The sequence below is a fragment of the Eutrigla gurnardus genome (genome assembly GCF_963514095.1).
Source record: "Eutrigla gurnardus genome assembly, chromosome: 7".
NCBI lineage: Eukaryota > Metazoa > Chordata > Actinopteri > Perciformes > Triglidae > Eutrigla > Eutrigla gurnardus.
The window spans coordinates 27,320,110-27,334,894 of NC_139921.1; the positions used below are offsets into that span (position 1 = coordinate 27,320,110).

Consider the following 14,785-nt stretch of genomic DNA (forward strand, 5'->3'; position numbering starts at 1 on the left):
ATGAAATAATACTTCGAAATTCTAGCAGTAATACATTCATTTAAACTGTTTACATAATCACTCTTGCAACAGTTTGCAGTCAGCCATTTATGTTGAGATTAATTTAAGGTTTAAATCCACTACACCAATAAAATCCAATCCATCATCCATTCATTTGTGAATTTGTTTAGGTTTTTTTTTTTTTTTTTTTTTTTACAAGATCTGCTGCGAGCAGAGGAAGAGGAGGTGTGGTGTGTGGAGATTGGAGAAGATAGTCATCTCTCATTTGATCTATGCATTTGTCAGACTGGAGTGAATGCTCCTCCTCTCATACCAGATTCCAGTAGGCCAATATGCCATAGAGAAATATTCAACACTGTTGATTGACTCATTTAAGAATGACTCCAGCTTTATATACAATTGCATTTTTACTGCTTGTTCTTGCAAGTAAGTCTGATTCAATATATTACATATTGCCTGCTCATTTTACTGTTTGGGTCTTATTGTAAAAATGTTTTATTATAATTTATATAATTTTTTTAATCATGGTATTTCAAGATCAATTCCTAAAAATCGCATTTCTTGAATGGAACCTTTACAGCTCCAATGACCTGAATTGGCTTTCTTCTTGCAGGAAAAGTGGCGAGCGTTAACTTTGTACAGTCCTCTCCTCAAGTTGTGAAGGAAGGGACCAAGGAGCTCAGGATTAACTGCAGCCATGATGACAGCACCCTAGATACGATGCTGTGGTACCAACACAGAGAGAATGGCCGGTCTATGAGCCTCATCGGGTACAACGTCCTCCAGGCCGAACCGAAGTACGAGGAACAATTCAACGACTCCAGGCTCCAGATAAAAAGAGAAGACACACTGAGAGGGTCTCTGATCATTCACCCCGTAGAGTCATCAGACTCTGCTGTGTATTTCTGCGCCGCAAGCACACAGTGATGTGGGTTAATGTCACCGCCTCACTGAAAACCCTGTTTTCCTTTTTCATGTTTTCATGCTCAAGATCCTGAGAGGAAGGCTAAATTACAGCTCAATTACTGTTCTGATATTAACAACAAACTGATTTTAAACCAATTGAAAATAATGTGGTTCTTCCCTTTGTCAAAGAATCCTGAAAGTGTTCAAGTAATTTTACTGACATGTAACATTTAAAGAATACAATGAAATGGGATATAAGCGATGGCTGCATACAGACAAAATATGCAGGCCATTCATTTAATCACACAAAAATCAGTTTCATGATTTATAAAAAATCTAGTGAAACTTTCCCTGTCTGTAAAATACTTTTTTTTAAAGTCCCTGATATTCCAGATATTCCCTGAATTGTGGGGGGACCCTGTCAGATTCAGGTAAAAAAAAAAATCTATGAAGAGAAACAAAAACAAAAAAAAAAGAGTTTGCATGCTGGAGGTAGTGTACACAAGGCTTACATCTTTCTCTCTTTCTTAAAGCAATGAAATAATACAATTACAAATTAGTAATACATTCATTAAACGTTTTACATAATCACTCTTGCAACAGTTTGCCGTCAGCCATTTATCCAATCCATCGTCCATTCATTTGTGAATTTGTTTTGTTTTGTTTTGTTTTGTTTTTTTTACAAGATCTGCTGCGAGCAGAGGAAGAGGAGGGGGGTGCGTGGAGAAGATAGTCATCTCTCATTTGATCTATGCATTTGTCAGACCGGAGTGAATGCTCCTCCTCTCATACCAGATTCCAGTAGGCCAATATGCCATAGAGAAATATTCAACACTGTTGATTGACTCATTTAAGAATGACTCCAGCTTTATATACAATTGCATTTTTACTGCTTGTTCTTGCAAGTAAGTCTGATTCAATATATTACATATTGCCTGCTCATTTTACTGTTTGGGTCTTATTGTAACAATTTTTTAGTATAATTTTTTTATCATGCTGTTTCAAGATCAATTCCTAAAAATCACATTTCTTGAATGGAACCTTCACAGCTCCAACGACATTAATTGGCTTTCTTCTTGCAGGAAAAGTGGCGAGCGTTAACTTTGTACAGTCCTCTCCTCAAGTTGTGAAGGAAGGGACCAAGGAGCTCAGGATTAACTGCAGCCATGATGACAGCAACCTAAATACGATGCTGTGGTACCAACACAGAGAGAATGGCCGGTCTATGAGCCTCATCGGGTACAACGTCCACCAGGGCGAACCAAAGTACGAGAAACAATTCAACGACTCCAGGCTCCAGATAAAAAGAGAAGACACACTGAGAGGGTCTCTGATCATTCACCCCGTAGAGTCATCAGACTCTGCTGTGTATTTCTGCGCCGCAAGCACACAGTGATGTGGGTTAATGTCACCGCCTCACTGAAAACCCTGTTTTCCTTTTTCATGTTGTCATGCTCAAGATCCTGAGAGGAAGGCTAAATTACTGCTCAATTACTGTTCTGATATTAACAACAAACTGATTTTAAATCAATTGAAAATAATGTGGTTCTTCACTTTGTCAAAGAATCCTGAAAGTGTTCAAGTAATTTTACTGATATGTAACATTTAAAGAATATAATGAAATGGGATATAAGCGATACAGACAAAATATGCAGGCCATTCATTTAATCACACAAAAATCAGTTTCATGATTTATAAAAAATCAAGTGCTGACATAAAAAGAAAAAGTCGTCAAAAAGAGGAACTGATTCTTTTGTAAATATGAAAATTAAACAGTGAACAGATCTATTTTCTGAATAAAGAGGCAAAGCAGCACCAGCAACCTAGGGGGAAACAAATACCAATTTGACACGGAAAAGACTCAACCATGAGTATTCCATCCATCCATCCATCATCAACCACAAAATCCCCTGATATCCCATCACTTGGCTCAACAAACTTTCCCTGTCTGTAAAATACTTTTTTTAAAGTCTCTGATATTCCAGAAATTCCATGAATTGTGGGGGGGCCCTGTCAGATTCAGGTAAAATCCTAAAAGTCCCAAACAACCTAAAGAAATGCTCAGCCACTCACAGAAACAAATAAAATCCAACCCCAATACCATCTGTAGATGATAAAAGAAGACCTGTTGACGTGAGGTTTAACCGTTAGCCTTTAGCCGATGACTCACCATAAAACAAACTTAACAGACTCCTAATGTCATCTACATTTCATCTCTGTGAGCAAAAACAGCACCAAGATATCAAACACAAGATAGGTGAGCAAACGCAGCTAGCCAGCAAGCTCTTCCGTAGGCTTCCCCGATGACAGCTTCATAAGCCTTTCCCATCCGAATGTCATAACCGTTAGCTTCGAAACGTTGCTAGCTTAGCCACACGTAGCTAGCCTAGCCACACTTAGCCAACTTAGCCAAACGTAGCTAGCTTAGCCAAACTTCAAGCCAAAACATTGACTCACAATCTACATATTAGCAGCAAATTCTTACCTCGTTGAAGTTGAGTTGTGACTCCGAGGATAGTAAACGTTTCTGAAGGATTCCCAAGTAGCCAAGAAGCAAGACAGTTAGAGGAAAGTCTTTTTCGATTTGACTAATTACTCTGTCAAAAAATAGACTCCATTCGCAGGTTGTAGCACGGCAAAAAACGTAAATCCTCACCATGGCCGTGAATCAAGCAGCAGCAATTATTTTGGGCAGGTGTAAATACGCGTTTTAATTAGTCATTTATGTGTCACAAAGTTTGCTTGCGCGTCAGTTTTCAAACGGTTAAATAGGAGCGCGCGGAGCGCTGTCAGTTTAAAAAGCCCGCCCAATTTATCAATCAAACTTTATTTGTATAGCGCGTTTCATACAAGCAATGCTGCCTTCGGGTAGCATCGGAATTATGGTAAATACGAGATGTAGAAACATTCTCCTAATTCCGACATCACAAGTGGGACGTAGCATCTTCCGACTATACGTGAAGGCAGCATTAATTGCAATGTCTATGAAGAGAAACATGCTGGAGGTAGTGTACACAAGGCCTACATCTTTCTTTCTTTCTTAAAGCAATTAAATAATACAATTACAAATTAGTAATACATTCATTTAAACTGTTAACATAATCACTCTTGCAACAGTTTGCAGTCAGCCATTTATGTTGAGATTAATTTAAGCCTTAAATCCACTACACCAATAAAATCCAATCCATCATCCATTCATTTGTGAATTTGTTTTGTTTTTTTACAAGATCTGCTGCGAGCAGAGGAAGAGGAGGTGTGGTGTGTGGAGATTGGAGAAGATAGTCATCTCTCATTTGATCTATGCATTTGTCAGAATGCTCCTCCTCTCATACCAGATTCCAGTAGGCCAATATGCCATAGAGAAATATTCAACACTGTTGGTTGATTCATTTAAGGATGACTCCAGCTTTATATACAATTGTATTTTTACTGCTTGTTTCTGCAAGTAAGTTCAATATATTATATATTGCCTGCTCATTTTACCGTTTGGGTCTTATTGTAACATTTTTTTATTATAATTTTTTTTAATCATGCGTGTCGATGTTATTTCAAGATCAATTCCTAAAAATCACATTTCTTGAATGGAACCTTTACAGCTCCAACGACATGAATTGGCTTTCTTCTTGCAGGAAAAGTGGCGAGCGTTAACTTTGTACAGTCCTCTCCTCAAGTTGTGAAGGAAGGGACAGAGGAGCTCAGGATTAACTGCAGCCATGATGACAGCAACCTACAAACGATGCTGTGGTACCAACACAGAGAGAATGGCCGGTCTATGAGCCTCATCGGGTACAACGTCCTCCAGGGCGACCCGAAGTACGAGGAACAATTCAACGACTCCAGGCTCCAGATAAAAAGAGAAGACACACTGAGAGGGTCTCTGATCATTCACCCCGTAGAGTCATCAGACTCTGCTGTGTATTTCTGCGCTGCAAGCACACAGTGATGTGGTTTAATACCACTGCTTCACTAAAAACCTGCCTCCACTTATAACAGCTGTAGCTCAGGGGCTTATTTGAAAAGGCGGGAAATATGATGCTGTTTATTGGGGCATGAATCACTTTGCTAATCGATTGGGACCTTAAATGATGTGATGAAGTAGCTGAACATCTGCTAATGTTTATGTATATCCTGCAAAAATACACATATTTTGATAGCATTGATTCATTTGTTGCCTTCTTTCTTGTTTTACAGATTCCTCGTTCACCAGCCTCCCTCTGCCACTGCTCAGTCTGCACATGTTCAAATATTCACTGTCATCTTGCTCACACTGCAGATATGGAACCAGTAACATGTTACATAATACATAATATAAAAGACAACTTTCTAATGAAGGTTTGAGAACTCTTCTCGGTAAGTCATGATGTTCCTGCATCACCACAACAACGCTGATTGTTGCAGATATGAGAGCAGGTGTCAGCGTGGTAAAGATTACTCGTCACATTCATGCAGCATTATTGTCCGACACACTTTCTCTCACCTTTGTTTCAGGGTTTTAGTTTGTTATTTTATTTCACTGTAATTCTGCGTGCAGCCTGACAAGATGAAAGAATACTAAGTTAAAGAAGTTACCGTACACTGACCTCTACAGGGGCCATGTGGGATTACAATTAAATAATGAAATAATTTAACTCCAGTCAAGATATGTCAAAGGGAAGCCAAATCAAGTAATTTGAGGAATAATAGTGAGGAAATAGGCCGAATAAGCTGCAATTTAACATATAAGTTACAACTGTGACATAACATTGTAAAAATGCTTATAATACTTAAATATCTACTTAAATAAGTAGATATGAAACAACATCAAAATGCTGTATTTTGGATACAAGTATTTTGAATATATTTTGGTTAAATACTAATTTTTAATACATTTTAAATACAAAAAACGTACAGTGTAACACCTCAACAAAAATATTTTTGTATTTTAATACTTTTTAAGTTCAATATATTTATTTTATAGGAACAGATATGTAAACATAAAATATTAATTGACTATCATAGCATTTATGTATAGTGGTAGAATGTAACATGTGATTGCAGATTCACATAACAAATACAAAATAAAATCAACAAATAAATGATGTATTATTATAGATTGAGCTCATCAAGCAGTTACGTTTCGCCCCACTTTTACCAGTTGCAACACTAAAGTGATGCTTTCATATTGATGCATCAAATAAGTATTATCCAATCATATAAAATAAATATAAATATATAAAAATAAAACATTAGATACTGACATAAGATACCGAGTACATTTACTTTTGGAGCCTTGTGAACATTTTGAATGCAGGACTTTTACTTTTTTATGTTGGAATCATTTGCAAGTGGCATTTTACACCTTGACCTTTTTAAAGACTTATCTTGAAGAACAATATAAGGATCACCGTCAGCATCAGTCACATCTGTCAGTAAGTGTGTCTCCTCAGTTCACTGATACCTGAGCGGATGAAGAGGTGTGACCAGCAGTGATGTCACTGCCTCTCAGCAGCTACGAACAAAGACCAGTTTCCCGTTTCCTTCCCACCGTTCTTGCTTCTTTTCTTAGCTGTCACAGAAATAGCAGCAGTCAGGTTGGAGCGCGTTCAGCCGCCAGTCAGCCGACCTGCACAGCTGCTCTCTCAGGCAGGCGGAGATGGAGGCTGAGATATGGAGAAGCTGGGTGGGGGAGGGAGAGAGGAGACAACGAGAGAGACTTCAGGTTTTTGTGTGATGCTTTTTCATCGTGGGGACAGGGGGGGCACGGTGATACATTCCTATAGAGCCGCTGTACAAAAACCTCCTCCCATTAACACCCATTGTGTAGACGGCTACAAGCTACCTGACACACTTGGGAGAGCAGAAAAATACAAATCTGAAGGTGCACGATGTCGGGCCAAACTGGCACTAGAAAGACAACATAAATAGTAAATAAATGGCTGAAAATCATAAAGTTTTAAATCAGATGTGGAGCACTGGGATGCTGCTTTTATTCATCTTGACAAAAACAACACATTTGGCCCATCATGAAGCTCATCCCGCACGTTTAAACCTTCTTCATCCTCTGGATTATTACACTGGCTCTCAACATGCTGCTCATGGAAAGTTTTGAGCCTTTTTGGTAGAGGAGACATTCAGTGTGACACTGGATCTGAAGCCTTCTTTGGAAAAGGAACCAAACTCACTGTTTTGGGTAAGTAGCGTCTCTCACTGCTTCGCTTCAATGCAGCTAACGTACAGTATTGGAAATGTTGGGATGAAAGTAAAGGACAAAACTGTGGTAATATTGAGCTGAAGTGAAAACACTGTGACCAACACTGATCCTGCTTACTTTGGCCAAGGAACCAAACTGACGGTTTTAGGTAAATATCTCAGTTATCACTGTGTTTTGATGAATGTCACATTGATTTAGAGTCTCGGTACAAACAGAAGTGATCATTCTGGGATTTTGAGAGTTTCATGCTCAGTATTTCTGCACTGTGACAATGCAAACGAGGCTTACTTTGGAGAAGGAACCAAACTGACTGTTTTGGGTAAGTCAACTTGAACATAAGCTCCGTTATTAGATTGATGCAGAGGGAAACTTAATGTGCGTTATAGTTTAAGTTCACCTCCGTGCTTTTTGTTATCAAGCTTAAGCTCTGTGCCAATACCGAAGCCTATTTCGGCCAGGGAACTAAACTGACTGTTCTCGGTAAGTAAGATGTCAAATGTTCTTCTGATTAATTCACTGGTCTTGTAACATCAAATATGTTAAAACCAGACAGCAGTGCAATACCTGTTGGTTAGATTTGAAGAAAAATGACATTTAATCCAATAAAGTAAATTTCGAAGAGACTGCATTGCTTGAAGTAAAAGCAGCGTCTCGGCTGTTTTGAGTACCGATCAAGTTCACTGTGACTCTGGTGGTTCTGAAGCTTTCTTCGGTGGAGGAACAAAGTTAACGGTTTTAGGTAAGAAATATATATGTATATATTTCATGTACAGTCATGATAAATGGCAAGAAATCAGATAAAATCATTGTAATTCGAGTCATTCTTAAACAGCTTTCTGCTCAGAGCATTTTGTCCTCAAGCATAAACACTGTGTCAGTACGAAGCTTATTTCGGCCAGGGAACAAAACTCACTGTTCTTGGTAAGTAAGACGTCAACATGAATTCTCCTGTTAGAGAAGTAGAACATATAAAAAGGTCGGTCACTGAGAGAAACCGTTGTATTGCATAGATCATGTAGTGTAGTGTAAATCATCATGGTGGGCTGTTTTAATCACCGACAAAGCTCACTGTGACTCTGGTGGTGGTAGAGAGGCTTTCTTTGGTGGAGGAACAAAGTTAACGGTTTTAGGTAAGAAAATAATTTTAAACTTCATGATAGAATGCTTAGGTATAATTTTGTTAAGATATCTCTGTCAAAACGTGAAATGGCTGGAATAATGTCAAAGCGGCTCAGATAAAAAGGCAGAAGGAAGAGTTTTGTTAATCGCCCAAAGCCTCTGTGCTCCTACGACCCGGCTTACTTCGGAGCTGGAACTAAACTCACGGTTTTAGGTAAGAAACATCTCAGAGCAGGTTATTTGTATGTGTATTATATTATAGGCAATAGTAAGAATATATGCAATAGAGTTTTTATTTGATTGGTAGTAAACACACTCATTTTAATGTGTGAAAGAAGTTAATGCAGGAAGTCTAGGTTCTCCGGTACAATAAAACATGCGGTCCTACGGCCAGATGATTCCTCTCAGTTCTTATCAGCTCTGTGAACCACTGTGAGTTCACAGTCGGAGGCTTACTTTGGAGCTGGAACTAAACTCACCGTTCTAGGTAAGACCGTAAAAATAATTTGACATATACAAACATGATGTATCAAAATATATTAAAGAAAGTGATATCAAATTAAGAAAACCAGTTGAATTTATTTGATGTTATGCTCTTAAATTTAAATCAGCAGTCTAACAGTGTGAAGATTTAATTTGGTGAAAGCAGTTTTGTGTGCACAGTTAAAAGTTTAGTTTATCTGGAGAAAACAAGACAACAAAGACAGCGTGAGGCTTTCAGTGTCGGAAGCTTGAGTAGTTTTTCTGACGCGCCGTATCAGTGTGAACAACAACGAGCCTGCTTACTTTGGCAGTGGCACCAGACTGACCGTGTTGGGTGAGAAAATTATGAATATCACATGTTTGTTCTTGAGCTTCACAGATCCTAGGTCTGCTGAATTACCAAGTAAAATAAATGTGTTGCTGTTATTCAGTGATGGCTGTTGGTTTTTAAAGGAAAATGTAAAATCTACTTGATAAATCACTGAGGTTTGCTGCAGAGAAAAAAATATGTTAAATTTGCTCCACCAGACGTGGTCACGCTTCAGCTGCTATTATAGTTAATACATAGGTAAAATCTGTCATTTGCACTGAAAGTAACTGCACCGTTTACAACAGCTGTTTCTTTACTTGCATTAGTCAAGAAGGGGGGAAAGGGGGAAATAAATGGTGGTTGTGGTTGTACTGCATACCAGGTGGTAAGACAAACAAACAAAGTAAATCAAAAGAAAAGACGGGAGGGAACCAGCCTGACAGTTATTGTTAAGATAATTAAGCATGGCTGTTAATTTGAATAAGAGTCTTAAGTCTCCAAAGACAACCATGTCATTTGTGTCTTTGCAGAAGCAGGAGTTCCGATCACCCCACCAACAGTGACAGTGCTTCCACCTTCACCAAAGGAGTGCCAGGAAGACAGAAATGCGAGGAAGAAGACCATCGTTTGTGTGGCCACTGGGTTCTACCCAGACCATGTCCATGTATTCTGGGACATCCACGGGAACAATGTCACCGACGGTGTGGCAACGGACAACGCTGCCCTGCGGAAGAACGGCACAAAGTATTACAAGATCACCAGCAGGCTGAGGGTCGATGCCAAAGACTGGTCCACACCCGACAACATATTCACCTGCACCGTCAGCTTCTTCAACGGGACGCATACTGAATATTATTCTAAATCAATTCAAGGAGAACAAGGTAGGTTTCATTCAAATGAAAAAGACCTAAATGTGTTCTTTTTGATCCTCATCTGCTCCATTTTCTTATTCTTCTAGCAACGTCAGGAAAAGTCATGACAAGAGGTAAATATACTTAATGAGCTGAAACCAGAGTGCTCAGGATGTTTCCTCTTTGTGTCACTTATGTGAATGTGTTGAACTTTCTCTGCAGAGAAATATTTGAGAACCATACAGAGTGCCAAACTCACCTACGGCATTTTCATCGCCAAGAGCAGCATCTACGGTGTCTTTGTAGCGTTCTTGGTGTGGAAGCTTCAGGTTTGTTACCACTTCTACGTCTCTTCACGTACTTATTCTGTGTTTCACATTAAAAAGATGTCCCTTTTCTGTCTGTTGCAGAGTTCAGCTGGAAAGCAGAACAACTGAGAGCAGCCGAGGCCAGAAATAATCACTCAAATGGAGGAGATGGATAGTGTTGGCGTCTGTAAATAAAAAGCATTCTGCTGTTCTTTGTGTTTTCTAACATGTTAATTCTTTGGCGTCACTTGTTTGCTTGCTTTTTACTCAATTAAAAATAAAAACATATTTCAGAGGAACTCAATCAATCGTGTGCTTTCACGTCTCTACTCCAGAATGTCTCCAGATTGAAACTTTATTGATATTTAAACGGGTACGGGTTCACCTGCATATCAGACGCTGCTCATATAATAACGGCTGATTTAAATGAGAAAGAACTAGATATCTCATGTGAACATCTCTTTCCACAGACGCTGTGAGGTCATTTTAGTGGCTCGTTGTTTCTGAGAAAGCTATTTTCTTCACCTACGTATAAATGTTGAAATGTCTCAGCTCAGAAAAAAACTTCACAAGCAGATCGCATCAGTTTTTCCAGAAGAGCAAAGTGAGAAGTTTCAGTGACATTTGACTTGATTCCATTTCATTTGACTTTACTAAAGAGGGTTTATTTGAATCATATCTAGTTGTTTTTTTTTTTTAATTTGCACAATTGAGAGAAGCTTATTCTCTTCATGAATAAAGAAGACATAACTTTAGTATCATCTTGTACGAGTAGTAAGTAAGTTAGTGAGTCGACCACACAACAACAGGAAGTAAATGTTCTCGTGGGTGTACAGAAAGAGGTCAAAGCTGTTGTTGGTGAGGGAGACGAACCGAAGTCTGAAACCCTGCAGAGGAGAGGATGTGGTCTGAGAGCAGCCTGCAGATCCTTCTCAGTGCTGAGAAATGACGAAGGTGCAACCTTCCTCTTCACCGCAACCTCCGACTCACAGAGCAGCTGCATCTTTGCATCAACCCCCCCATGTATGTGTCACCTGAGGCTACAGTCATCCGCTGCAGAATATGCAGAATGCATATACAATGTGTTATTCAACGTGGAATTCAATAAGAGATGTAAGATCAATTTTGCGGCTTCCATCTAAACCGTTGACCATTAAACTGATCAGCAAGGACCCCAGTGGGACACAAACTGACTACTACTTGAAAAAAAACATGTTTGTGTTTGAAGTCACATAAACAGGAAACAATGTGTGCGACACCCAACAGAAACAGACATCTGCCAGCTGAATCCTACACACAACTTGATCAAGATGTGTGTAGGATTCATACAGTAATTCAATCCAAAACTAGAACAAATATGACAGTTTTTTCTGTCATATTTATTTTTTTATTTTAACTCTGTGTTATTTAGATTTTCTGTATTAATTTACTATCAAATGAATACAGAAAATCTAAATAACACAGAGTTAAAATAAAAAAAATAAATATGACAGAATCAGCATTAGGTTACAACCACATATCCACATATAGCAATGGTGTAGATTTACAGGATTTATATGCAAAATTATTTTTAGAAACCTGAAAGATCCACCATTGTGATTCTCTAGGTCTACAGAAACCCTCTATCTCAGACTCAGTTATAAATAATAGGTAGTCTATTACCTTTACTGCTCTCTACTGGTGACTGGTGAAATTACAACATAGCAATTGCATGGCTGGATGTGGAACGGGAAAAGTTTTGATAATTTTCCTCCACTAATTCAACTAGTTCAAACTCAGTTTGTCAGACTCAGCTCTTCACTGTGATTTCATCCACAGTGTTAGTATTTTGGGGTGTATTTACACGTTTGTGTGATGCATGAAGTTATTTTTCATCATGATGCCAAAGACATGACCGATACTCACCTTGGACTCTGAGCTGTTGCTGAGTGGAGGTTGCACATGTGGAGACATCAGCGCCTGCAGCCTTCAGCTGGCCGGCTATCAGGGTGCCATGTGCTGGATAAACCTGCAGTACAGCAGACACACAATGAGAGCTAAAATACAAATCAACCTACAAAGTACAACCTTAATTTCAACTATTATGCCTTTGAATAACAGTCGGATAAGAGCAGAATAGGAATTTCATTCAATTCTCCTTTTGAATTGCAAGCTGCTCCTTGTCTCGCAGTTTTTCTATTTTTAATATTTCTTTAAACTGACAGCACGGGCAAATGGTTAATTATTTACATTCGTACTGCAAACTCTGCTCTGTTTGCATCGAGAAAACATTGAGTTGAATGTTAAACTGTCAGCAAGTGATTATCTTATGAAAATTAGAAATGTTTCAAAGTTATTGTTAGAACTGTAATGGTATCATTAAGTACTCATATTGGCATTCAGTATTGGTACTGAATTTGAAGTACTGAAATTGAAGTACTTGTACTGAAAAAAAGTGGTCTCTTTCATGGATGTTTCTGTAACAGGTGGCCCTCACTTGAATAACCAAAACAAAAACTTGAATTTCACTTACTCACTTAAGGAGGCTACGTGCTTGATGAAGCCCAGAAGATTTAAAACCGGAGAATAGCTGTAAAAAGGCAAAAACGCTAGGCAGAGGTACACCCACGTATAACACGCTTTGGTTTGGTCCATTTCAGATTTGTTAGTCTCTGATTTAACATGGAAGCCAATGGAGCCGTAGGTGAGACTACTCACTTTCAAGCAGCTATGGCCAAATGTGTAAGTGTTTTTGGTTTGCATAGTTACAGGTCTGTGACCGGCACAAGATTATCTACATTTCCACCAAAGAATGATGTATGTAGAGTCAAAATTGTGGCATCGGCAGCAAGTTAGAAATATATATATATATATATTTTTTACACCTGCAGTGCACTCTAGCGATGACGTCATCCACTCTTGCTGTGAAGGTTCCTGTGCAATAGACAGCCATTTGTGTGGGCCCCAAAGTCAAGCGTGGGACATGAAAAGAAAAAGAAAAACCCAGCTTTGAAACGCATTGTGTTTGATTTGGATGATGACGTTGCTCCAAAGCTTCCTAAATAGTTGCAACAGGAGGTTCCAGTGCTACCAAAAAAAAACAAACAAGATACGTAGGATTTAAAAACAACAGCCTCACAGTAAGAAGGTCCTGGGTCCGTCCCAGGTCCTCTCTGTTTTGAGTTTCCATGTTCTCTTGTGTGGGTTTTCTCCGGGTGCTCCGGTTCCCATTAAAAAAAAAAACCTGTCCGGGAACCAACACCTTACCGCGTGGAGAGGTTTGCGTGTCCCTATGACCCTGAGAGCTGTGTTGTCTGGAGCTTTGTGCTCCTGGTAGGGTTTCCCATGGCAAATTGGTCTCAGGTGAGGGGCCAGACTAAGAATGGTTCAAAAGACCCCATGAATAACCTAGGAAGAAGAGGAGTGACCCGGCCCGGATCCCCCGTCTGGAGCCAGGCCCAAAGGGAGGGCCCGTCAGCGAGCGCCTGACCGAAAGAACTACCGGTAGATCGCGAATACAAGTGGCCGAAATGAGTTTCCACAGGAGAGATAGGGTGAGAAGTTCAGTCATCACTGCTGAGCCGCTGCTCCTTTGCATTAAAAGGAGACAACTGAGGTGGTTTGGGCATCTGGTAAGGATGCCCACTGGGCGCCTCCTTAGGGAGATGTTTCAGGCGCGACCAGCTGGGAGGAGGCCACGGGGAAGACCCAGGCCTAAGTGGAGAGCTTATATCTCCACACTTGCCTGGGAACGCCTCGGGATCCAGTCAGAGTTGGCTGATGTGGCCCAGGAAAGGGAAGTTATCTTTGGCTATAGAAGCCAGACATTTTTAGCTATTTTTGGATATTTTATAGACCATCAATGAATCATATTCGGGAAATACTTCCTGCAATTATCTTTAAGTTCTAGCACACATAACATAAACTCTTATAGTCTAGCCCAATGAAACAAACTTCCATCCACTTGTAGCTAAGTAGCGGAAATATTCGGCCCAGGACCTGATACCCACTGAGGGGTAAATGCAGTCTGGACGAGACTATGTGATGAATCAACCCAAGTATTTTAGGCAAACGTGGTGAATTTCCTCGAGATTGTTTCAGACCGAACCTGGCAAACACATCCTTACAACAGGAAGTGAAGCTGAGATGGGGCCCAACAGACAGAAACTACAACAAAAAAAAAGGAGGAAAACAAGACCAAATGCCAGATGACATAATACAATGTTGGGCCAACAGGACTGAACAGCACACAAATGACACTCCCACCTGCAGCTTTTTAGATCTCCAACTACACTGACATTGTTGCAGTCTCTGAATGACACAATATGAACATTATTAATATCAAATATGGTCTCCTGAGCATTTTAATACTTCTGCTCTGGATTAAAGGTAAGTGCTATCCATAAAATTATAGCATTTAACCTTTGTTGTGCTGGAAGTATTTTAAATGGCTACAGTGTAAGAGTTCAAATGTATACTGGTGGTAACTTTAAAGTGTCTTATACACAGGTCTAAATGCTGATGAGGATGTCACCCAGACCAATATAGTGTGGAAGGACGAGGGTGACAACGCAACGATAAACTGCCATCAACGCGAGCATGGTAACTGTATCCAGATGTACTGGTATAGGCAACTGCC

At 39.6% G+C, this 14,785-nt stretch overlaps 1 gene segment (V, D, J or C); it reads left to right on the top strand.

Moving 5' to 3' along the window:
• Positions 1-6,439: 6,439 nt before the first annotated feature.
• LOC311016146 (T cell receptor beta constant 2-like) lies at positions 6,440-10,471 on the top strand. The segment is given in 6 exons: positions 6,440-6,648; positions 8,660-8,702; positions 9,539-9,889; positions 9,967-9,993; positions 10,082-10,188; positions 10,270-10,471.
• Positions 10,472-14,785: the final 4,314 nt, after the last annotated feature.